We start from the raw sequence: 25,127 nt of genomic DNA, 5'->3' as shown, positions 1-25,127 counted from the left end.
TGGTCTCCCTTACCTTCCCTCTAGCTATAATCAGAAAAGTAGGCATACCATTTATAAACATTAATTAATGAAGCCAAAGACATTAACCCTGCTTGCTTTCAATGAGGGCAGAGGCTAATTAGTACACTTCTTGGCAGACTAACAGTTACAATTATACTAGCTTTTCCAATGGCTGAAGTTTTTTAAATACTTCCTAGTTGTAATTGATTTTTATTGTATGACATTTGGCTGTATCTGGTTACTAGAGCTACCTTTAGAATAAACTGCAAAGAAACTGTACTTCATCGCTAGCTAGAGAAAACAAATTGTTAGTGCAGAATGACTGATTATTCAAAATTATCCTCAAGTATTCACATAAATGTTGTCACTTTCATAGTGTAGGTTTATAACTGATCTTGCTGTTTAATAAAAACCATTCTTTTAACTGCTTTTCTTCACTTTTTTCTTCTCCTTTATTCCATTCTACTGAGTAACAACACCATTACTTCAAATACTCAATAACACAGTTGCCAGTAGTGGTTTGCTAGAATTAAATTATGTATAGTGAAAAGTAATAGATAATTAGCAACAAGATAATAAAATATCAAGATAGCTCTTACTTGTATGTCATTATGGTGCTAAGAGATAGCTCCCCCATGGGATAGCACTGTATTAGGAACTTACAGGTAGTTACCTAAGAGTTAAGGTAAACTTAACAAAATAGGAAAGGAAGGCAGTTTAATAAAATTCTTCCAGCTTTACTTCTCTAAGGAGGTCTTCAGTGGGAAGATTACTGGAGAAGTAGACAAAAGGCCCCCAGACACCTTAATGTATCATATCTGGTCCATGCTCTCTGCCTTCAACCTATCCCTCTCATGCACCCTTTGCTCCAGTCACATGGAACTACTTACACAGTAGAGGCAGCCATAACTATGTGTTGTTGTTGTTGTTGTTTTTATGTTAACACAAACTCATAGATGTCATTTCCTCAGCTTGAACCACCTTTCTTTTCTTCTTCACTTAGTCAACAACCCTTACTGGGCTTTACAAAACTCATTTAAAGCATTACCTGCTTCAGGAAACTTCTTTGACTCCTTTCTTTCTACTTGTATACCTTCATAGCATCTTTTTCATTTATTACACTAGAATTATTTATTTGCTTGTATAGTTTTCACTAGTCTGTAAGATTCTTAAGGGTAAAGACATATTGTACTCAAATTTATTCTATCTCAGCTCTCAGAATTGTATAGGCCTCAATAATGATTGTTGAGTGTTCTTAAATTCTCCAGTCTTTTTTTTTTTTTTTTTTTTTTTTGGCCACACCGCGAGGCATGCAGGATCTTAGTTCCCCAGTTCCCCAACCAGGGACTGAACCCATGCCCCCTGCAGTGGAAGCGCAAAGTCTTAACCAATGGACTGCCAGGGAAGTCCCTGTTGAGTGTTCTTGAAATTATTTCAAGCTCATAATGATACTTAACAGATCTGGGTTTTATGGACTCATTATAGATCTGTGGTACTTTATCATTCCTTAATGTCTATTAAAATATACAATAATATTTTATTTGGGAGATATTATTTGCCTTCTAAATAACTGAGGAAAAAAGCCTACGTAATAGGATGCTTTACTCTGATTTTTACAGCAAGACAAATATAATATACAACTTACTCATTTTATTACTCATGTTTCCATTATTCATAAGTGCTCAATAAAAACTGAACAAGCTAATAATTAACCGTAGGCAGAAGGATGGGGTGGCATCTGTACATCTATGGATGAACATGTAAGAGTTTCAGGGTAACTTATTAAGATTTTAATTTGCATTTTATTCGCCATTTATTTCTTCCTTCCCCATTCTAAATAGGTAACCAGGTCTTTGGGCTCCGTATTTAATGGAAGATCTTTACTGAATGGAAAATAGAAGTTACTCATGGATAATCTGCCTTCTAACTTTCATTTTTGGGAGTTTGATTTAAAGGCAAAGCTTCTGAGGCCTGTCAGGGAGACTGGGAAAGAGCCTCCCAAAGGCAATTTCCCCAGAATGGAAAAGGTTCAGCAATATCAGGCACAGCAGATACCTGAATCCTACTGCATAGCAGTGCTTCAAGGAAATAGCAAGACCACCAAGAAGAATGGCTGCACGGAGCACCTTGGGAGGCTATACTCTAGGTCCTGGGGGAGCTCAAAATCAGCAGAGACTCTCATGCACAAACTTGGCCAAAAAGCAGTAATGTCGTCTTACTTTAAGGAACATATGGGCTTTTTAAATAAGAATAGCAGTTAGGGGCTTCCCTGGTGGCGCAGTGGTTAAGAATCTGCCTGCCAATGCAGGGGACACGGGTTCGAGCCCAGCTGTGGGAAGATCCCACATGCCGCGGAGCAACAAAGCCCATGTGCCACAACTACTGAGCCTGCGCTCTAGAGCCCAAGAGCCACAACTACTGAGCCCACGTGCCACAACTACTGAAGCCCATGCGCCTAGAGCCCGTGCTCCGCAACAAGAGAAGCCACCGCAGTGAGAAGCCAGTGCACCGCCACGAAGAGTAGCCCCCGCTCGCCGCAACTAGAGAAAGGCCCGCGCGCAGCAACAAAAGACCCAACTCAGCCAAAAATAAATAAATACATAAATTTAAAAGGTTAGGGAAAAAAAAAAGAATAGCAGTTAGGATCATGATAAACTGCAGACAAGTGAGCCCATCCCACTTTGTTTTCTTTTAAAAGGCCCTTAAATTCTTAGGTCGGGGAGGAGAAAGGAAGGAAAGAAAGTGAGCCTCATTCTTCTCCATGGGCTCCCATGATGACTAATATGACTCACCATCTTACCAGGTTGGGCAATTCAAAGTCAGATTTATCAGAAATAAAATAATATTACATTTTTTAAAATATGAATTTTTGGTATAAATTATCTAACTAAACATGACAATATGAATCTGTATGTTTCTAATATACTTTAGTATACGTTTTTCATTGTTCATTTTTGTATTATTTGTGCTTCACAGCCCCTATAGCGGAATGATTGAAATTGTTGCATTTTGGAAGTCTAAAAAGTTTTTTTTGGAAGCAAAACAATGATGGCTTTATGAGCAGAACTGATTATGGCTGTTAATAAAAAGTTCATCATCATAAGAAGTATAATACTGCAAGATAAATTTATAATTTAGATTAAGGGATTACAAACAAAACATCTGAAGGCGTGGGAGAAAAAAGCAATCTCATTAAGGGTTCCCTAGAAAGGCGTATACATAGAAACTGACGACAAGACTACTTTCATCCCACATGCTAGACTAAATGAATGATATTTTGTTAAAAATCAAACAAACAAAAAACCACTGAAGGATCCCTAGCATCCTAAAATCTACCCATATATAAGGCTTATCTGGGAAAGATAAATACAAAATTCAGGGAAGTGCTTCAGTGGGAGGGAAGGGGCAGGCACAGGATTAAGGAAGGGCATGTAGAGGACCTTCAACTTAGATTTGCAAGGCTTAGTTTTAAAAAAATCTTTAAATAAATATAGCAAAACATTAAATATGGGTCATGGGTTTATGGGGTTTTGCTTTGTTCGTTTTTCAATACTAGTCTGTATTTTTGGAAATTTCAAAATCAAAATCTAGCATAAGCATGTATCCTAATTTTTTCCTGAGTATAAACCTTCTCCTCTGCAGTTTAGAATCAGGATAGTTTGATACAGAGCCTAGTGCATTACTGTGCTCAGTAAGTCCATGTTTGCACAGAACTTTAAAAGGTAATAAAAAAAAAAACCTGATTGGTTCATTATTCATGCCTTTCCAAATACAGCAGCTTCATCCAAATGAAAAAAGAACCAATAAAAATAGAGATAACAAGAGATATTCACTGGTATAAAATGTGTAACGATTTCCACTTCAATATAGTCTGCAATTTTGAATTAAGACAGACCCATTTGCAGAGAGATTTAATTGAGTTATTCAATTACAATTTATTTAATTTTAACTATGTGAAAGACCCTATGTTAAGTACTAAGGATACAGAAATGAATGAGAAAGGATCCCTGTTCTTCAGGAGCTCATAGCCTAAAGAATCCTGAAAAATATTAACATAAAATGTAATAGATGTTATAAAAATGTACAAGGCGATATGAGATCACTCCATGAGTACTGGAGGGAAGGCTAATTCTGTCTGAGAGAGCTGGGAAAGGTTTCAGAGATAGGATAATCTTTAAGATGGAACTTGAATAATGAGTAGAAGGTCAAGAGATAGAAAAGAAAGGAAGATGTGCTTCAGGCAGGAATGAAAAAAAAAATATATATATATATATTAGGTCCATATTATTCAGAGTCTCTATTTGCAAATCCACCTATGTACTCACTAAAATTTATTTGTAACCCTGAAGTTACTGTTTTCTCAGTCATTTATGGACATACACAGAGTGACAAAAAAATTGAGTTGCCTCAAGCACGCACTCCAAGATGAGGTCAAGCAAGGCAATACTCACTACTCTGCCTTCTTGTTTCAGCTTTCATACTGTTAAAAAAGTGTTCTTTTCACAGTCTCTTTACTGCCACATCTGTCTCATTTTTGTGCTTTGTGTTGGTGATTCTGCTGTTTAAAATGGTCCTCAAGCATAGTGCTGAAGTGCTAACTAGTGTTCCTAAGCACAGGAAGGTTGTGTTGTGCTTATGGAGAAAACAAGCATATTCGATAACCTTCATTCAGGCGTGAGTTATAGTGCTGTTGGCTGTAAGTTCAATGTTAATGAATCAACGCAAACACACATAAAATGAGGTGTATCGAATGGTTGATGAAAACGTTGTGAGAGGCTCACAGGAATCTAACTCTATATTTCCCCTAGGAAATATGGCTCATTATTCACTAATTCAGTGTTTGTGGTGACTTTATAGAACATAACTACTGTGAATAATGAGAATCAACAGTGTGTGTGTGCATTTGCGTGTATTCATTAGTTAACAAAATATTTCTTTGAATAAAAGTTATTTATAGGAACCACTGACTACTTTGATTAGATACACATAGCATAGTACCTTGTCTTGAATAAGTAATGAATAATTAACTATAATAAAGATAACTGACAGCTTATTATGCATACTTACAGTCTTTAAAGACTTTAAATAGCATAGATATTATGAGGCATTTTGAAGTTTCTAGTAGGGGGCAAAAAGACCTTGCTTTAAAGATAGCTAAAATATTTGCAACCACTTAAGAGATGGAGTAGAAATTTACAGAAGCAGATGTGGCATAATTTTACTGATTTAGTTATTTCTACAAGGTATTATTGTGGATAATGGTAAAAGCAGTATGGTAAAAACTATGCATTAGAAAAATCCCAAGATTATTTTTAACAGTTTCCTCAATCAGTTAACAGAACTGAACTATTACTTTCCCAAAGTGATTCCAATGAGCAAAAAACATAGAAGATCCCACACACAAAGTAGCTCATTATAATAAAAAAGAAGCAGGTAATATCCTTTAACAGTCTTGTTGCTATAAGGTTAATCTTTACAGAAAGGTAGAACAAGTGAGTTGTACTGTTTAATACTTTATGAAGACTTTTCTTAACATTTACATTTCATGTAATTAATTATACCAATAGCTTTGAAGCACATACTTTAAAAATTCACATTTTCTTTCATTAGAATAAAGAAAACGAAAAACCAAAATGAACCTAAAAGAACACATACACACTTGGGTCATGATGTCATAAATCCTTATCTGATTGAAAAATGTTATATTTTAAGTTTATAATGCCACGTTTTCCACCTTTGGTAAATGGCCTGCATCTTTTAAATTATATTCAACAGTTCTACAATTAAGAGCTACATCTTACACATTTTAAATATTCATTTATAGTTTGGGTAGATAGTTTTCAGATGCTAATGAGATTGACAATGCTAACAGATAAAAGTCTTCTGATAATTTCAAATTCTATTTAAAAATACAGAAAAGCAGTAAGGATGAAAATCACTGTTTAAAGAGGTCAGAAGAGAACAAGAGATCAACATCCCATAATGCAAGAAAAAATAGTACAAGTTTTCATTTTTGTAATAGATAGTAATTGTAAAGCCAGTTCCATGGATTTCACTCACTTATAGATAATGCTTAAATTTGTATCTCCAGTCATACCTCTCTTCTGAACTTCAGGTTCTTATATCCAACCACACATACTCAGTATTTCTACTCAGATAGGTGCCACATCTGAATGTGTCCAAAACCAACCTCTTGATTTTCCCTTAAATTTAAGCCTGCTTTTTCCCCAAGCCTTCTCCATCTTAGTAAATGGCAATTTCATTCTTCAAATTGCTAAAACCAAACTCCTTGGATTTATCCTTGACTCTTTTCCTTTCTCATATACCACATAAACAAATCCTACTGTTTCTTCCTTCAAAATATATGCAGAACTTGACCTTTTCTTACTGCATCCAAGATTACCTCTTTGGTCTAAGCCACCATCATTTCTCACTTGGGCAACTGTGTTAGCCTATAAACTGCTCTCACTTTTTCTACCTTTTTCCCTTCATACTCTAGTTTCCACACAGCATCCAAAGTGATTCGCTTAAAAATAAATCAGATCATGTCCTTCCTCTGCTCAAAACCCTCTATTGCCTTCCCATCTCATTCAGGGAAAAATTCAAAATTCTGATGGTGGTTTATAAGACCCTATTTGATCTAATTCCCTGCCACCTCTCTGACCTTGTCTTCTTATACTCTTTCTTTCACTTCACTCTAAGTCACACAAATCTCTCTGCTGTTCCTCAAACCTACTAATAAGCATTCTCTCACCTCACTGTCCCTGAACTCCTTGACTCTTCTGCCTAGAAAGCTTTTCACCCAGATACCTACATCACTCACTCCTTCACTTATTTCAGATATCTACTTGATCTTATCAGAGAGGGTTTCCTTGATTAACTTACAAAAAAATAATCAAACTCCCTATGCACCCCTACCCCATCATTCTCTAGTCCCTTATCTTGCCTTTATTTTTTTCTTTATAGCACTTATGAAAACCACCTGACTGAAATATTTAGTGTTTATTTTCTGTCTTTTGCCCATTAGAATGAACTTAAGTTCCTGGAAAGAAGAGGCGTTCTTTGTTTTTGCTCAGGGCTATATCCTTAGGATCTAGACTAGTACTAGCACATAAAAGATACTCAATAAACATTTGATGAATTATGAATGAAATGAATCCAAATAATAATTATTTTTTGACCCCGGCAGTGTAGCACATGGGATCTTAGTTCCCCAACCAGGGATCGAACCTTTGCCCCTTGCATTGGAGTCTTAACTACTGGACCGCCAGGGGAAGTCCCCAAATAATTATATTAAAAGAAGGTCTCACTTATAAGATGAATAAACCTAAACCTCTACAAGTTAATCTAAAAATTAATAATTATATGCTCTAATAATTTTGTTTAAATTTGCTAGCCAGGATACAAAGAGCTTTATATATGCAATGGTTATATTTCTATAATTTAAAGTGTAAATCCCATTTTAAGACCTTTTGAATTTACATTTTAACAGACGATTTTTTAGAGCAATTTAAGCTCACAGCACAAGAGCTCCCTCACACTCTTTGCCTTTATACACACACAGCCTCCCCCACCAACAGTCAAGCCATTCTCTCTAGATTTGTCTCTTCTGGACATTTAATATAAACATAATCACAATTATTTATCCTTTGCATCTGGATTCTTTCACCTAGTGAAAGAATAGCTTTTAAAAATTAAAAGCTTTGGGGGGCTTCCTTGGTGGCACAGTGGTTGAGAGTCCGCCTGCCGATGCAGGGGACACGGGTTTGTGCCCCGGTCCGGGAAGATCCCACATGCCGCGGAGCGGCTGGGCCCGTGAGCCATGGCCGCTGAGCCTGCACGTCCAGAGACTGTGCTCCGCAACGGGAGAGGCCACAACAGTGAGAGGCCCACGTACCACAAAAAAAAAAAAAAAAAAAAAAATTAAAAGCTTTTTTAATTTTTAAAAATAGCTCATTGGTCACCTTGGAAAACAACTCTTTTATTTTTTTGGCTGCGCTGCACTGCATGTGGGATCTTAGTTCCCAGACCAGGGATCAAACCTGTGCACCCTGAAGTGGAAGCGCAGAGTATTAACCACTGAACTGCCAGGGAAGTCCCTAGTATAATATTTTTGAAGTTCTTTCATGGTGAAGTATGTATCAATAGTTTGTTCCTTTTTACTGATAAATGGTATTACATTACATGGACATACCACTTTCGTTTTAATTGCAAAATAGTAGTCTATTATATGGATATACCACATATTGTTTAGAGTTGCCAAGGTGGGACCTTATCTTTCTTATGTGTCAGAAAAGAGGAGCCCTCAATGAATGTCAAGAATTAGAATTGATGAGAGGAAGAGGGGAAGTAAAGGAAATAGAATTGTGGTTGAGTAAAACCTGTTCCTAGCAGAGATGGAGAAGTCAAGCTCCAGTGAATTATCTGTAGGTAGAGGAACCTGCCCTGGCTGTAAGAATTCGAACTCTTTCCACTGGATCCTATGACCTGAGTTTGTTCACTACTACTTGCTTGCTATAAGGAGGAAGGTGAGGTCATGGCAGCCACCCTCTACATCTATAGGAAGAAAATTGGTCTTTTCTTTCCTGGTGTTAGAGATTGCCAATCCATTATATAATTAAGCAGTGTAACTAAAAGCAAGTATAAAATATTTTTAAAATAACATTCATCTGATGACTTCTGGTTAAAAAATGGCAGATCAGGTATATGCATTTAACCCTTCTCCTTATAAAATGACAGCAAAGTAAATTAAAAGATTTAAATCCACAAGGAGAAAGCAACCAAAGAGAAGGCAACAGTAGATAAAATATTTCAATACACTTTTGGAAAAGGGAGAACAAATGGAGGAGTGGTATGTGATTTATTAGGTGGAAGAAACTATAAGCTCAGGGGGTCACTGGTGAGAAGAGAGCCAATTCACCCCCAAAGAACCTGGGAAACACTCAGACTTTGAAGTACCAAGTGGGTGGAGGGGAAGGACAAAATGAAAAAACAGGATGAAAGTGTATGTATGTGCCTGAAATTAATACAACACTGTAAATCAAGTATACTCCAATAAAATTTTTTTTTAAAAAGTGTATGTATGTGAATTATTGATTCCCCTCCCCACTCCCACATATAGAATGCCAGCAGCTAAATGCACATACTCCAGCCCTGATAAGAGAATGAAAGTTTACCTCTAGAGAAATTGAAAAGGAGTGTTCTAGATCAGGAGACACCGGGCAAGGTAGAGACTAGAAGTGAGACAGAATAAAAAGTAAGGGATTTATCGAAATATCAAATGGCAGGACTTTAATTCCTCTAACCATTCCTCTACCCACCCCGCCCCACCCTTAAACACTTGCATTTTATTGCCCGGGCAAGAAATTTGTAAGGTCTTTTTCTGGAGGAACGGAGCAATCCTAGAGAAAAGTCTTCCTCATAGTGATGTATGGCCATGTCTCCATCCCCAAATGAGGCTACTCACAATAAATCTTCTTACTCCTAAAAAGCTTCTAATCAGTTTAAAACAAATATATACAGACCATCAACAGTCATCAGAAATGTAAGGAAATCATGAAAGATTAAAATCAGATATCAAAAGAGATATTTGATACTTAAAACATAATTGCTGAAATAAGGCATAAAACAGAGGTTGTGAAAATCCTCAGGAAAGTAGAACTAAATATGAAATGGAAAAGTGAAAGAAAAGATAGTTAAAGAACCAATCTAGGGAGATTACTTTTGACTAACAGGAGTTCCAGGAAAAGAGGACAAAGAAAAGAGATGGAAGAAAATAATAACAAATACTTATCAAAGGCAGAGTATATGTGCTAGGCATTGCTCTAAGTGCTTTAAGTAAATTAATTTTAATTAACTAATTAATTCTCCAGTCAGCCTATGAAGTAGGTATTATTATTGTCCCCATTTTATAGATGAGGAAAATTAGGAATGTAGAAGTTAATCTAATAGCTAGTAAGTATCAGAGCCAGAGTTCAAACCGCAGCAGTCTGGTGCCATGACTCACACTCTCAGCAACTATGTACTGCTGCCTCTCTACCAAAGAAATCATATTAAGAGGGCAGGCTAAGACGGCAGACTGAACGTGAACATTCAATTTACTCCCTCCAGAAACTCCACTAAAACACTAGTACGGGGAATTTTTTAAAATACATAATCCCAAAGAGTGAGAAGGCAAAGAGAAAAAGAAAACAACAACAACAGATTTTGGGACACCAGAAAGTAGATGATAGAGTGGTAACTGATTTAGCAGATGAAAGCCAAGTCTAAAACCAACAGTGAGGAAAGCTGAGAACAAACTCAATATATACCACAGAATCCTCTAAACAAACAAGAACTGGCAACACTTAGGTACCTGTAGAACTGCAGGTAAGTGGGGAGTGAGATGGATAAAATAAGAACTGGGTGAAAACGGTTTAAGAAGCTGTTAGATCCCTAGGTCCCCTCTCTCTGTTCTACATGCCTAGGTGACTGCCTCTCCCTAGTTCCCTAATCCTGGCAGAAGTCTGCCACTTATCCCCTGGAGAGGGTAAAACAGGGATTCTTGATTAGGGGACACCAGGCAGTTAAGGGAATAACTACCATAGTGAAAAACAAAGGGATTAAATGACTTCATGCATAAGTAAATGCTGAATTCTAAGATTAGTGGTCCTCTTCCTCCATTCTATTTAGCCAGACAAATTAGAAAACTTTTTTTTATGAATCTGGGTTAGGGTCAGAAGATTCCCTAACAAATGACGCAACCAGGTTATACTAGAATGAAACTCAAAACTCCTATTCTTGTGCTTAGGCCTCCCAATCTTAAGAACAGCCAGCTGAGGGACGTCCCTGGTGGTCCAGTGGTTAAGACTCCACGCTCCCAACGCATGGGGCCCAGGTTCGATCCCTGGTCAGGGAACTAGATCCCACATGCATGCTGCAACTAAGAGTTCACATGCCACAACTAAGGAGCTGGCCTGCCACAACTAAGGAGCCCGCCTGCCGCAACCAAGACCCGGCACAACCAAATAAATAAATAAATATTTTTTAAAAAAAGAACAGCCAGCTGAGATGACAAGATAACCTAAAGGAAGTCTATATATGGAAGACAGAGACCAAAATCAATAAGAGAATACAAAGCAATTAGGTAGAAAGAAATCATGCAAAGAAAATTTTAAGGAAAAAAATATTTCCAAGAGATACTTAAAACAAATTAAACTTTAAGAGAAATATAAAAAGAGGAAGGAACACTTCTAAACTAATTTTATGAGGCCAGCATTGCCCTGATACCAAAGCCAGACAAGGACACCACAAGAAAAGAAAATTACAGGCCAGTATCCCTGATGCACATGGATGTAAAAATCCTCAACAAAATATTAGCAAACCAAATTCAACAATACATTGAAAGGATTACACATAATAATCAAGTGGGATTTAATCCAGGGATTTAAGGATGGCTCAACATCTACAAATCAATCAATATGATACATCACATTAACATAATGAAGGATAAAAATATCATCTTAATAGACGCAGAGAAAGCATTTGACAAAATTCAACATCCATTTGCGATTAAAAAAAAAAAAACCTCTCAACAAAGTAGGTATAGAGGGGATATACTCAACATAATAAAGGCCATATATGACAAGCCCACAGCTAACATCATCCAGATTAGAGAAGAATAAGTGAAATTATTTGTTTGCATATGACATCCTCTTATATGTAGAAAACCCTAAAGACTTATTTAAAAACTGTTAGAATAAACAAATTCAGTAAAGTTGCAGGATACAAAATCAACATGCAAAAACTTGGTTGCATTTTTATACCCTAACAGCAAACTATCAGAAAGAGAAACTAAGCAAGCATGCTACAAACTACAAATACACCTACTACTGTATGAATAGCATTTTGAGTGCTTCTTAAGGGCAAAAATGAAACTTGAAGCAAAATAAAATCTCGTGTTCATCATGCAGTTTAAAAAAATGTACCATCCCAACAACAGAAAAACATAAACTCTTTATCCACTGAAGAGATATATACTCATATGTATTCCATGGAGTAATTCTCTTCAGATGAGGTATTTGTAAAATCTCTCTCATTACTGACAGTGCTGATGTGCTGACATCCTCAGGATGTTTCACTGAGATTCAAACTCACTGTATCCCATCTCCGGAGTCTCTTCTTTGATAAGCTGCATTTCCCCCCTTTTGTATTATCCATGATGTTAGTAAGGTTAGAACTAAAACAGACTTAATTACAGTACATTTCAAATAAGTTACTGAATATAGTTCTTTGTTCAGTCAACTCAACTTTGTTCAGTGATTGCCCATGAAAATTACAGGAGTGTTTAAAAACAAGATGAATAGGAGTCTTTTAAATTATGTCTGGGACCAAAGCTTTTCTTACATGGGAATTTATGAGATAACTTATATTTGGAGAATTGATTACAATTTTAGGAAAGTGAACTTTGTTCTGCCATATGGGTCTCAAAATGGCAATACCTGAAACACTGAGATTTACAAGTACAGTATGGAGTCCCCCCTTATCTACGTGGGATGTGTTCCAAGACCCCCCAGCGGATGCCTAAAACCATGAATAGTAGTGAACTCTAGATATACTATGCTTTTTCCTATACATACACACCTAGGATAAAGTTTAATTTATAAATTAGGCACAGTAAGAGATTAACAACAACTAATAATAAAATAGAGCAATAATAATATACTGTAATAAAAGTTATGTGAATGTGGTCTCTCTCTCAAAATATTGTACAAATTTAATGCCTTTTCCATCTTAACTAAGCATTGAATCAAGCACTGTGGCCGTAAAACTAGCATGAATTTGTTTATCTCGCAAAGTAAAACTGAGGATAAGGGGGACCACTGTGTATATTGTACCTGTTCATTTTTTTTTTAACATCTTTATTGGAGTATAATTGCTTTACAATGGTGTGTTAGTTTCTGCTTTATAACAAAGTAAATCAGTTATACATATACATGTTCCCATATCTCTTCCTTCTTGTGTCTCCCTCCCTCCCACCCTCCCTATCCCACCCCTCTAGGTGGCCACAAACCACCTAGCTGCTCTCCCTGTGCTATGCGGCTACTTCCCACTAGCTATCTATTTTACCTTTGGTAGTGTATATATGTCCATGCCACTCTCTCACTTTGTCCCAGCTTACCCTTCCCCCTCCCCATATCCTCAAGTCCATTCTCTAGTAGGTCTGTGTCTTTATTCCTGTCTTACCCCTAGGTTCTTCATGACATTTTTTTCCCTTAAATTCCATATATACGTGTTAGCATACGGTATTTGTTTTTCTCTTTCTGACTTACTTCACTCTGTATGACAGACTCTAGGTCCACCCACCTCACTACAAACAACTCAATTCCGTTACTTTTTAAAAAATACGGAACACTTCACGAATTTGCGTTGTCATCCTTGCGCAGGGGCCATGCTAATCTTCTCTGTATCGTTCCAATTTTAGTATATGTGCTGCCGAAGCGAGCACTGCCTGTTCATTTTGAAACAAAGAATTGCTTCTATGAGAGCCAAGCAAAGAAAGATCAAAGTAAATTTATGAGACCTAACTACAGGTTCAGCCAAGATCAAGAGAGGATATCCTTTGACTCACTTTTGTCCACATTCCTCAAGGCATCAATTTAAACCTTACTTTCTTTCATAAGGTTCTTTTCTCCAAACCTTTTCTTTCCTAGTTGCCTGCTGCTAATTAGACAAATTGATACTGATACAAAGAGCGTATATTATGTAACATATAATACAGAGCTACTTGGTTATAGAGCTACTTGGTAGAAAATGTTGTTTCTCAAGTTCATTATGCTATATTAATTTACTAATCTAAAAGAAATCTGTAGAGCAGTCTTTCAGACCTTCTGTTTTTACATTTATAATTAGCTAAGTAGACAGAAGTTCTATTGTTTTTAGAAATAATAATTTTATGAGTTAAGCACATCAAATTCACGACAGGTTGCCTCTCATGGAAAGAGACAGAAATGAGACAAAGATGGGGTGGGGAGAGGACAAAGGGTAATTTAGCTTTATATAGTCATGTTTTGTTACTTTTATTTAAAATTTTTAAATATTGTAATTTCTCAGAATAAAAATTTTAAAAAACTGTGTAGGAACTCATATATACTCCTCATCACAGCCAACCAATCTCCTTTCTATAGGCTGTATAGGAAATCACAATGTGCAGAGTTTCCAACGGGGAAAGGCCAGTTACTTTCTCCCACACATCTTTAAAGTCCCAATTATCCAATAAGTCACTGAGAAAGTACCCAAACGCTCTCTGAGGTAGTCCAAACCAGATTCTCACTAACTTCTCAAAAGACCCACATAGGCACATATTATTATTGTTAACTGGTATCTCTGAGGTCCAGAATCCACTTCTACCTGAGTAATGACATCTTCATATAGACATCTTACAGCATGAACACTCTGGCATAATTCATCTTATATTCTCAGACATGAAATATTATTTTCATCTGGGGAGATTTCTATAACTATTAGAATCTTGATAGAACTCTCAAAGCTACAAGAATATAATCAGTGATAAAATCATAAAACATTAAGTCTATTTGTTCTTCAGTAGTGAGAGACTGATTATACAAATAGACAACGACCAGATCATATACAACTCTGACACACAGTCTCTTTGGAGGGCAAACAACCTGGGAAGTCAAATCACAATCTCTGCAGCAATCACTTCAGAAGTTAGGATTTGGTCAATGACTGCCAGCTTCCTTTTTTTTTTTTTTCCCCCTCCACAGCCCACCACACACTTTCAACTCAGCACCAACCAGAGGACAAATATGCTTCCCAAACCAATTACCTAAGATGATTGGCTTCTAGTTAGCATTTCAGCTTCCCCACGCAAAACAGTCTCCAATCAGCGTATCTTTTCTCTTTTTCACCATAAAACTTGCCCACTCCCATGTGAATCTGCCAAATGCAAGTGATGGTGGTAATTTTCTTGTTACCAATTGTTATTCAATTTCTTTGAATTTATAGCCTGTTTGTTCTCATTCTGGGTGGTCTTTATTTCCACAGTAGTGCAAAAATCATGCAAAAAGAAAACTAACATTATGAGCATTTTATTCTAATCCGGTTAAGATCACACTTCAATCTGGCTGTTAGCTATTGTTCTGTTTGCCAATCAGCTCACCAGAAACAATTTATCTCTTTTGATAAATGGTCTTTCATCACTTGAAAGACAAATCTGGAATTCTACTTCAATATTTGATGTTTCAGACTCACATTGGTACAGTTTGTTTCTTGAGAACTGTGATCACTTGAAAATAATAACCTAAGAAAAGACTGTGCTATATTTTAGAAAAACAATAATGCTGGTGGTATAACTTAGAACTAAATAGTGCAGTAAAATATCTGCTGTCAGTCTGTGAATATATCTGCAGAAAATATCAGAGGGTGACTCCTAAATTTTGTTGATATTGAAATGGTAAATCAGAGCAACCTACAAAGAGTTATGAAAATTTACCTGTAGTAAATTGAAGTTGTTTTGGGTAAATCGTGAGTTTATAGCTACAATGGCATAACTAATGTGAGTAGAAATTTTAATGACTTTATAAAAAAAAGGTTAAGAATGAAAAATCAAGAGCATTATATTTTCAATCACATCTCTGAGATTTGGTAATAATGTAATTACTTAAGGAAGTAAAACAAAACTCCAAAATGTTCTCAGTTCTTTGTGTGATATTATATACCTGAAAAAAAAATTCAAAATATTTGTTAGAGGAATGAAGTATAATATGTAGGAAGTAGTGTTTATAGTAAACATATTGAACTTTTACCGTAAATTATTTGCTATGATAGAGGAGCTTCCACAAATTATTAGAACAGAAGTTTTATCAAATGTTTTTTTAAACCACAAGTGGCCAGAGAATTGAATAATTTACTGACTTCAATTTTTATTTATCTTTTTTAAACTTCTATTATGTGCTATTCCAGGAAGTTGTTCTAAAGAGCTTCGGAGTAGAACTCTAGGCTTTCTCCTATATAGTTTACAATTTGAATTTTAATGTCATTATTTTGAGAAAATATTCCTATATTGTTAAAAAAATAATAGCCCCTTCAGAAATAAGTTCATCTGAAATTCCATTACTAACTCTTAAGAGCAGAGTAATCTGAATAAGCATTTCTACTAAATATTTCTACTAAGATTCACTGCCCTATCTGACAAACCCATTTCTTTCAGTTGCATTCATTATCTTGATAGCTTCGTCTAAGTGTTGAATATTGCTGAACAAAAGACCACAGCCTCAACTGTAGGACAGTGGTAGCTCCAATTAGGAGACAAAAGATTGATTTATGGTTCACATTTGAAAGGAGTGTTGTTATTCCAGAAGATGATCTCTGTATTATATGAAGTGATATACCATTTTAAAGAACTAATCCCATTTGGTTGAAAATCGTGAACCATGACCTGAATTATAGAGGAATAAATCTGTAAAATAAATCTAGTTGCTAGGCTGCTATATGCTACCATTGGGTCCTTCCTGAAAATGCTAATTAATGATGACTACCAGAACATACCCAGATATGTACTGTCAGAAAATTCTAGTAAATTCCTATTTCGTCACACAATTCTCCTATATGATTGGCTATACTAAGACTGGGCATTCATACATAGACAAAGTCTATCATAATGGGCAAAGTGACCACGTCATTCCTTGAACGCATAACTAACTTATAGTCTACCTCCGCATCCACAGTTCTTCCATATCTGAGGTTCCACATCCAAGGATTCAACCAACCCATGGATCGTGTAGCACTGTACTATTTACTATTGAAAAAAATCTGTATATAAGTGGACCCATGCAGTCCAAACAGGTTTTGTTCAAGGATCAACTGTACAGGCATACCTTGGAGATACTGCAGCTTCGGTTTCAGACCACTATAATAAAATGAGTATCACAATAAAGTGAGTCACACAAATTTTTTCATTTCTAAGTGCATATGAAAGTTATGTTTACACTATACTGTACAGTCTACTAAGTATGCAATAGCCTTATATCTAAAAGATCCATGTACCTACCTAAATTAAACAACATTTTTTTGCTAAAGAATGCTAACCGTCATCTGAGCCTTCAGCAAGTCATAATCTTTTTGCTGGCAGAGGGTCCTGCCTCCACGTTAGTGGCTGCTGACTGATCAGGGCGGTTGTTGCTGAAGGCTGCGGGGCAGGGCGGGCGTGGCAATTTCTTAAAATAAGACAACAATGAAGTTTTCTGCACTGATTGACTCATCCTTTCGTGAATGATTTCTCTGTAGCATACAATGCTGCTTGACAGCATTTTACCCACAGAACTTCTTTCAAATGTGGAGTCAATCCTCTCAAACCCTGACACTGCTTTATCAACTAAGTTTATGTAATATTCTAAATCCTTTGTTGTCATTTCAACAGTCTTCACAACATCATCACCAGGAGTAGAGTCCATCTCAAGAAATCACTTTCATTGCTCATCCATAAGAAGCAACTCCTCATCTGTTAAAGTTTTATCATGATAGCAGCAATTCAGTCACATCTTCAGGATCCACTTCTAATTCTGGTTCTCTTGCTATTTCCTGCAGAGAAATTCATTTCTAGCTTTTGATTTAAAGTGAGAGACATGTAACTCTTCCTTCCACTTGAACACTTAGAGGCCACTGTATGGTTAATAATTGGCTGAACTTCAATATTGTCTCAGGGAATAGGGAGGACTGAGGAGAGGGAAAGAGGTGGGGGAATGGCCTGTTGCTGAAGCAGTCAGAACACACACATTTATTGATTAAGTTTGCCATCTTATATGAGCACAGTTCATGACGCCCCCAAACTATTACAACAGTAACATCAAAGATTTACTGATCACAGATCACAACAAAAAATACAAGGAAAAAGTTTGAAATATTGTAAGAATTACCAAAATGTGCCAAAGAGACATGAAGTGAGCATATGCTGTTGGAAAAATGGCACTGATGGACTTGCTCAATGTGCAGTTGCCACGAAACTTCAATTTGTAAAAAATGCAGCATCTGCAAAGTACAACAAAGCTAAGGACAATAAAATGAGCTATGCATGTATGAGAAGCCAGTCTAATAATCTAATGAAAAATGATAACATCCAATAATACTTGAATAAAAGATTATCAGCAGAAATATTTAACTTAAAAAATTTAACCTTTAAATACCATTGGTCTTAGTTCAAACCAAATTGTCTGTAGGATCATGTGATATGCCAGTTAGTATGTTTTTCTTATTCAGGTGCAAATATCACAAAAATCACATTTTTGCAAATGTCCAATATTCCAAAGATTGACTGCTGATGTCTTTTTTTCACTGAATCCTTATAAAATATACTGCCTCTATAAAAGACTCTAGGTAGAAATAAGAATCAACAGTGAAATAAATTCCATTAACACATTTTTATGGAAATAAGTTTAATGACAGCCTTCAAAAGCCCCATGTGGAGAGGTGATCAACTATCTTTTAAAGCCCACACTGGGGGGCTTCCCTAGTGACGCAGTGGTTAAGAATCCAATGCAGGGGACACTGGTTTGAGCCCTGGTCTGGGAGGATCCCACATGCCGCGGAGCAACTAAGCCCATGCACCACAACTACTGAGCCTGAGCTCTAGAGCCCATGAGCCACAACTACTGAAGCCACGTGCCACAGCTACTGAAGCCTGCGTGCCTAGAGCCTGTGCTCCACAATAAGAGAAGCCACTGCAATGAGAAACCCGCGCACCGCAATTAAGAATAGCCCCCGCTCGCTGCAACTAGAGAAAGCCTGGGCACAGCAACGAAGACCCAACACAGCCAAAAATAAATAAATAAATAAAATAAATTTTAAAAACTATGTATTTCTGGGCTTCCCTGGTGGCGCAGTGGTTGAAAGTCCGCCTGCCGATGCAGGGGACGTGGGTTCGTGCCCCGGTCTGGGAGGATCCCACATGCCATGGAGCGGCTAGGCCCGTGAGCCATGGCCGCTGAGCCTGTGCGTCCAGAGCCTGTGCTCCGCAACACGAGAGGCCACAACAGTGAGAGGCCCGCGTACCGAAAAAAAAAAAAAAAAAAATTGTATTTCTTTTCAAACTAAATAAGACACTGAAGGATATATTATATAGGCCAGCACTCATACAATGTTTATTTACATTTTTCTTCATAGTTTTTAATCTCAACTGAAAAATTATACCTGACATCACTGTTTTAATCTATAAACATTACACTCTCATCTTTATTAAAACACTTTACTTTCTTCCTTTTAAAGTTATCCTTATCATTCATGTCCATATACCCATTTGTAATATAAATTACAATTACCTGTAATTCATTTTATACCAGAAATCTTGGTAACTTTTATTTTTTGTGACCACGTCACACATCTTGTGGGATCTTAGTTCCCCAACTAGTGTTCGTACCTGGGTCCCCTGCAGTGGAAGTGTGGAATCCAAACCACTGGACAGCCAGGGAATTCCCAGTAACTTTTTAAATCATATTAGAAAATCTTCACAATAAATTCAGATAATAATCCAGTACATTTGTAAATATGGATCGTTTGTTTTTAATCTCTAAAATGAGTAAAATTCTCTTATATCTCAGGACGTATATAAGGTAAAATAATATTGGAACACACTTCTCAAAAAGTAGTATTTAATTCTTATGGAATGAATCCCCCAAATAATGCATCTCCACATTCAGCCGTAATATGGTATACAGAAACACATGAAAATGCTGTGACAGAAACTACAGTGATTTGCCTAAAACAAATACTTGCAAAACAAACCCTGCCCCTTCCTTTGAAGGTCTAACATTTGTTTAAATTGTATGCTTGGGGCTCTTAGTTATGACTAATCACTTCATACATACCATTTTCCCTATGATCTTCTTTGTTCCACAGGACTATCTTTTAGTTAATCAAAAAATATTTTTACAGTTATAGATTTAAAGACAAACTGGGCATAAAGCAGAGTTTATCATCACCCCCCACACACACATACACACAGTTTCCCCTATTATTACATTAGTATGGTACATTTCTTACAATTTATGAACTAATATTGAAACGTTATTAAGCAGTCCATGGCTTATTTGGATTTCCTTAGTTTTCACATAATGGCCTCTTTCTGTTCCAGTATCCCATTTACGATACCACTTACATTTAGTCACCATATCTGTTTAGGCTCCTCTTAGCTCCTTCGTTTCTTTTTAGGATCTTGACAGTTTTGAGTAGTTCTGGTCAGGTAAATTGTAGGTTGCTTCCCTATTAGAATTTTTGTGATGCTTTTCTCATGGTTAGACTGGGATTAAGGACTTTTGTGAAGAAGGTCATAGAGGTTAAGTACCATTTTCATCACATCATATCAAAGGTACATACTATTTATAATGATTTATGACTACTGATGTTGACCTTGATCATCTGGCTGAAGTAGTGTTCATCAGATTTCTCCCATAAAGTTACTCTCTGTGTCTCCCTGTTCCCACTTTCCACACTGTATTCTTTGGAATGAAGTCACTGTACACAGCCCATACTTAAGGAGTGGGGAGTTATGCTCCCCTGCATAATTTGGTATTATTCTGTATGAAGAGATTTGTCTCTTCATCTCCATTTATTAATTTACCCAATTATTCATTTATATCAGTACAGACTCACAGATATTTATTTTAAACTGTACTATATTATTTTTTGTTGTTCAAATGTTTCCAGGCTTGCCCATCAAGAGCGCTTTCAGTTTGTTCCTAATGCTTTTTTTTTTAAAAGCCCTTAAATGCTTCAAAAATTTAAAGCATACCCCCACTAATGGGGGGTATTTGTTTTTTTTTAAGCCCTTCCTTACTTTCTGCCACTACAAGATGCTCCAGGCTGATACTGTATATTTTTTGCTCCAATCCTTGAAACACAGACACACAACACACAGAGACATATACACACATGGGGAGAATGACATGTAATGATGGAAGAAGACTGAAGTGCTCCAAGGATTGCTGGCACACCACCAGAAGCTAGGCATAGGCAAGAAAGGATTCTCCTCTACAGGTCTAGAGCAGCCCCTTAATTTTGACGTCTACTCTCCAGAAGTGTGGAAGAATAAATTTGTTGTTTTGAGCCAAACAGTTCATGGTACTTTGTCATGGAAGCCCTAGGAAACTAGTATACTCACCTGAACTTTGCCCCTGCCCTATATGATTTTCCCCACACAGTAAATGGTACCACATTCACCCAGCTGCTCAAGTCGCTCCCACAAACCTGGGAGTTCTTGATTCTGCTCTTTCTCTCATCCCTACATCTAATTTATCAGGAACTTTTGTTGATTCTATCCCCCAAATATACCCTGAATCCATCCACTTCCATCTCCTCGGCTACCACCAAAGTCCAATGACTATTATTCCTAGCCTACGCAAACTACTGCAACAGCCTCTCAATTGGCCTCCCTACTTCAATTCTTACCCTTTTCCAGTCCTTTCTCCACATAGCAGCCAGAGTTATCTTCTTAAAATGTAAATATGGGGCTTCCCTGGTGGCGCAGTGGTTGAGAGTCCGCCTGCCGATGCCGGGGACACGGGTTTGTCCCCCGGTCCAGGAAGATCCCGCATGCCGCGGAGCGGCTGGGCCCATGAGCCATGGCCGCTGAGCCTGCGCGTCCGGAGCCTGTGCTCCGCAATGGGAAAGGCCACAACAGTGAGAGGCCCGCGTACCGCAAAAAAAAAAAAAAAAAAAAAAGTAAATATGATCATGTACTTCTTTGCTTAAGAAAAAAATTCAAACTCCCTATAGGAGTCACAAAGGCCCTATGAGGGTCTGACTTGACTCCCGCCTAACTTTTCCAACTTTATATCTGGTTACCCTCTTCCTCATCCACAAAGCTTCAGCCATCATGGTGGCTCTCAACTGCCTCATGGCTTTTACCCTTCTGTCTGGACTCTTCATGTGGTTAGATCTTTCTTCATGTGGTTAGATCTTTCTCAACTCCTTCAAGTCTAATCTTAAATATTTAATACATATATATTTTTGAGATGAATATACGATGAGAATGAGTTCCTTGGTAAATGCAGTTATAGAAACTGTCACTCAGGAAAGAAAAAATATTATTTCCTACCAGTATTCAAATTAAGAAAGTGTTAAATAAAGTCACTAATATAATGCAGGTAATTTATTGGTGTTTATATTATATACAAGATCTCTATTAGGTCAGGAGGGAAGGATACTAATATAGAATCTAAACAAATACTGTACCCTTATAGACTTGGAAAATAGTGGGTCAACTCTTGTTTTCAGAGACAATTCCCTTATTTGGGCAGAATTAAAGATATCTGGCCCGGAAAATTTTCCCTACTGACAAGAAAAACATTCTTACCTCATTCCTCTTTAGAATTTACTCAATGCCTATAGCCTTTGCTCTAGAATAGAACAAATTAACAATGTATCAGGTATTAACACCATACAGACACAAACTTAATTTTATATTTCAATTGCTTTATTTATCTTCAAAATCCCCTCACTCATAACTTTTCATAGCTGTCTTCCCTAAAGCTAAAAAAAGGTATATTCTTCATATATGCCATATTAATCAGGTCTTTCAAACAGAGGGTCTGTTTTATGGGTTGTAAAATCAATCTATGAGTGAACGTTTTTTAAAAATGAATAGAAATATCAGAGTTCATTATTGTATTAAGTTTCATAAAACTTTGATTTCAGGTTGTATTTGTGTGTGTGTGACTGCATGTATGTAGTAAGTCACAATACATCTCTTACTGTGAATTGAAGTTAAAAAAAGATTAAAAGCATTGCTATATATGTCTACCTAAGCAATAATCAGATCATGTCACTCATGTCACTCACATGCCTAAAATTCTTCAGTACCTTCCTAATTCACTTAAAATAAAATCTAACCTTACCATGATCTATAAAGGCCCCATACTGAACTCTGCTTCTCTTTTCAGTGTTATCATATGCCACCTTCCTCTTTACTCACTAATTCCCCAGTAATATCAGTCTCCTTTCAGGTCCTCAAACATGACAAGCTATATTGTCCTCAGATCTTTGCATATGTTCTTTTCTCCTTTGTTATATTATCTGTAAAAAATACTTTAAAATACTTTAGTATACAGTGAGATGGTTTGTTTAAATCTCTTGTTTCTCAATAAGGTTAGGGGTGAGATGGGATGGTAACAGGTGAGGTGGCATGCTCCCACAAGGAATACTAGAAAGGTCTGTGTGGAGGGGCAGCTTTTGTTACTACAACATAACCTGGGGGTGAGGGTGGGGCTGCCACTGGCATTTGTGGGCAGGATTCAGGGATGCTAAATATCCTGTAACACGTAAGATACCCTGCCTCATGAAAAACTGTCCTGCTCAAAATACCAAAAGAACATTCTCCTCACCACCCACCCCCATTATGACAAACAGCATCCCTAATCTAAGGGCAGTTAGTTAATATTTGAATCACCATAATTCAGGAATATCCATTCCAAGGTATCTGAATTACGTACATACATGCACACACACATAAATAACAAAAGCAAAAAATCCTACCCTCTAAATTTTAGAGTTTGGTCTACTCACATTTAATGCAATTACCAATATGGTTGGATTTACGTCTGTTATTTTGCTGTTTTCTGTACGTCTTACAGCTTTTTAGTTTCTCTATTCTTCTTTTACTGCCTTCTTTTATGTTAGACAATTTTGAGGGGTACAATTTTAATTTCTCTTATTTTTAAACTATAATTTTGGATTACATTCTAGTATATTTCTCTTAATTGGTTGCTCTAAAGATTAAACTACGTATCTTATCACAATCTACTTAATGCTAATACTAATTCCGGTAAAATACAGGAGCTTGGCTATAATATAGCTCCATTTTCTTCTCCTTCTTTTGTCCTAGTATTGTTATATATACAATACTTCTATCCATTATAAGCCCAACAAACAGTATTATAATTATTGCTTTATACAATCTTTTTTTAAAAAATATTTATTTATTTATTGGTTATATTGGGTCTTAGTTGTGGCACACAGGATCTTTCGTTGTGGCACTCAGGCTTCTCTCTAGTTGTAGCACGTGGGCTCCAGAGCTCATGGGCTCTGTAGTTGTGGCACACAGGCTCTCTAGTTGTGGCGTGAGGGCTTAGTTGCCCCGTGGCATGTGGGATCTTAGTGCTCCAACCAGAGACTGATCCAACGTCCCCTGCATTGCAAGACAGATTCTGAACCACTGGACTACCAGGGAAGGCCCAACAATCTTATATTTTGAAAAGCTACTACTAAAATTAAAGAAAAAAAATGTTTATACTATCTTTTACATTTACCCAAATGGTTACCATTTCTGGTGTTCTTATTCCTGTGTATTTGAGTTATTGTCTGGTGTCATTTCCCTTTATCCTGAAGTACTTCTTTTGGTATATCTTGTAATTTTCTCAGTATTTATCTAGGAATGTCTTTATTTCACCCTCACAGTACTGCTGAATATGGAAATCTTGATTGACAATGTTTTTACCCCCCAGCATTCCACTGCCTTCTGGCCTCCACTGAAACAGTTATACAATTTGTTTCCTTTTACACAATGAATCATTTTTCTCTTGCTGCTTTCAAGATTTTCTCTTTGCCTTTGGTTCTCTCAGTAGTTTGATTATGACTATGATGTATCTAGGCGTGGTTCTCTTTGTGCTTATCTTTTTGGGTCTTGGGTGTTTACTGACCTCCTTAGATCTGCAGATTAATGTTTTTCCATCAAATTTAGAAAGTTTTCAGCCATTATAAGTTCAAATACTTATTTTGCCTCTTTCTCTTCTCTCCTTCTGGAACTCCTCTTACACTTAGAGGGGTACACATTTGTCTCTAAGGTTCTGTTCATTTTCCTTCAGTCTCTTGTTCTCTGTTCTACAGATTGGATACTTTCTCTTGATCTATATTTCAATCCACGAACTCATTCTTCTGCCATCTCAAACCTTCTGTTACCCATCTACTGAATTTTTATTTCAGTATTTTACTTTCCAAATCTAGAATTTCCATCCAGTTCTTTTAGTTTCTATTTGTTTACAGATTTAATTACTTGAACATATTTATAATACCTGTTTTAAAATCTTTTAACTGCTAAATACAACATCCAAGCACACTCAGAGTTAATTTCTAATGGCTGC

The 25,127-nt window shown here is 36.7% G+C and overlaps 1 protein-coding gene and 1 non-coding gene across 3 annotated transcripts in view; both read right to left on the bottom strand.

Moving 5' to 3' along the window:
• Positions 1–25,127, bottom strand: part of PPM1E (protein phosphatase, Mg2+/Mn2+ dependent 1E) — a 187,697-nt gene that overhangs the window by 72,937 nt on the left and 89,633 nt on the right. The window lies entirely within an intron of this gene.
• Positions 13,379–13,486, bottom strand: LOC137213696 (U6 spliceosomal RNA). The gene has a single exon (XR_010938319.1). It is a non-coding gene; the product is annotated as a U6 spliceosomal RNA (small nuclear RNA).

Source organism: Pseudorca crassidens, chromosome 19 (assembly GCF_039906515.1).
Source record: "Pseudorca crassidens isolate mPseCra1 chromosome 19, mPseCra1.hap1, whole genome shotgun sequence".
Classification (NCBI taxonomy): domain Eukaryota; kingdom Metazoa; phylum Chordata; class Mammalia; order Artiodactyla; family Delphinidae; genus Pseudorca; species Pseudorca crassidens.
The sequence above is the reverse complement of the archived record's forward strand: the minus strand, read 5'-3'. Positions and strand labels throughout refer to the sequence as shown.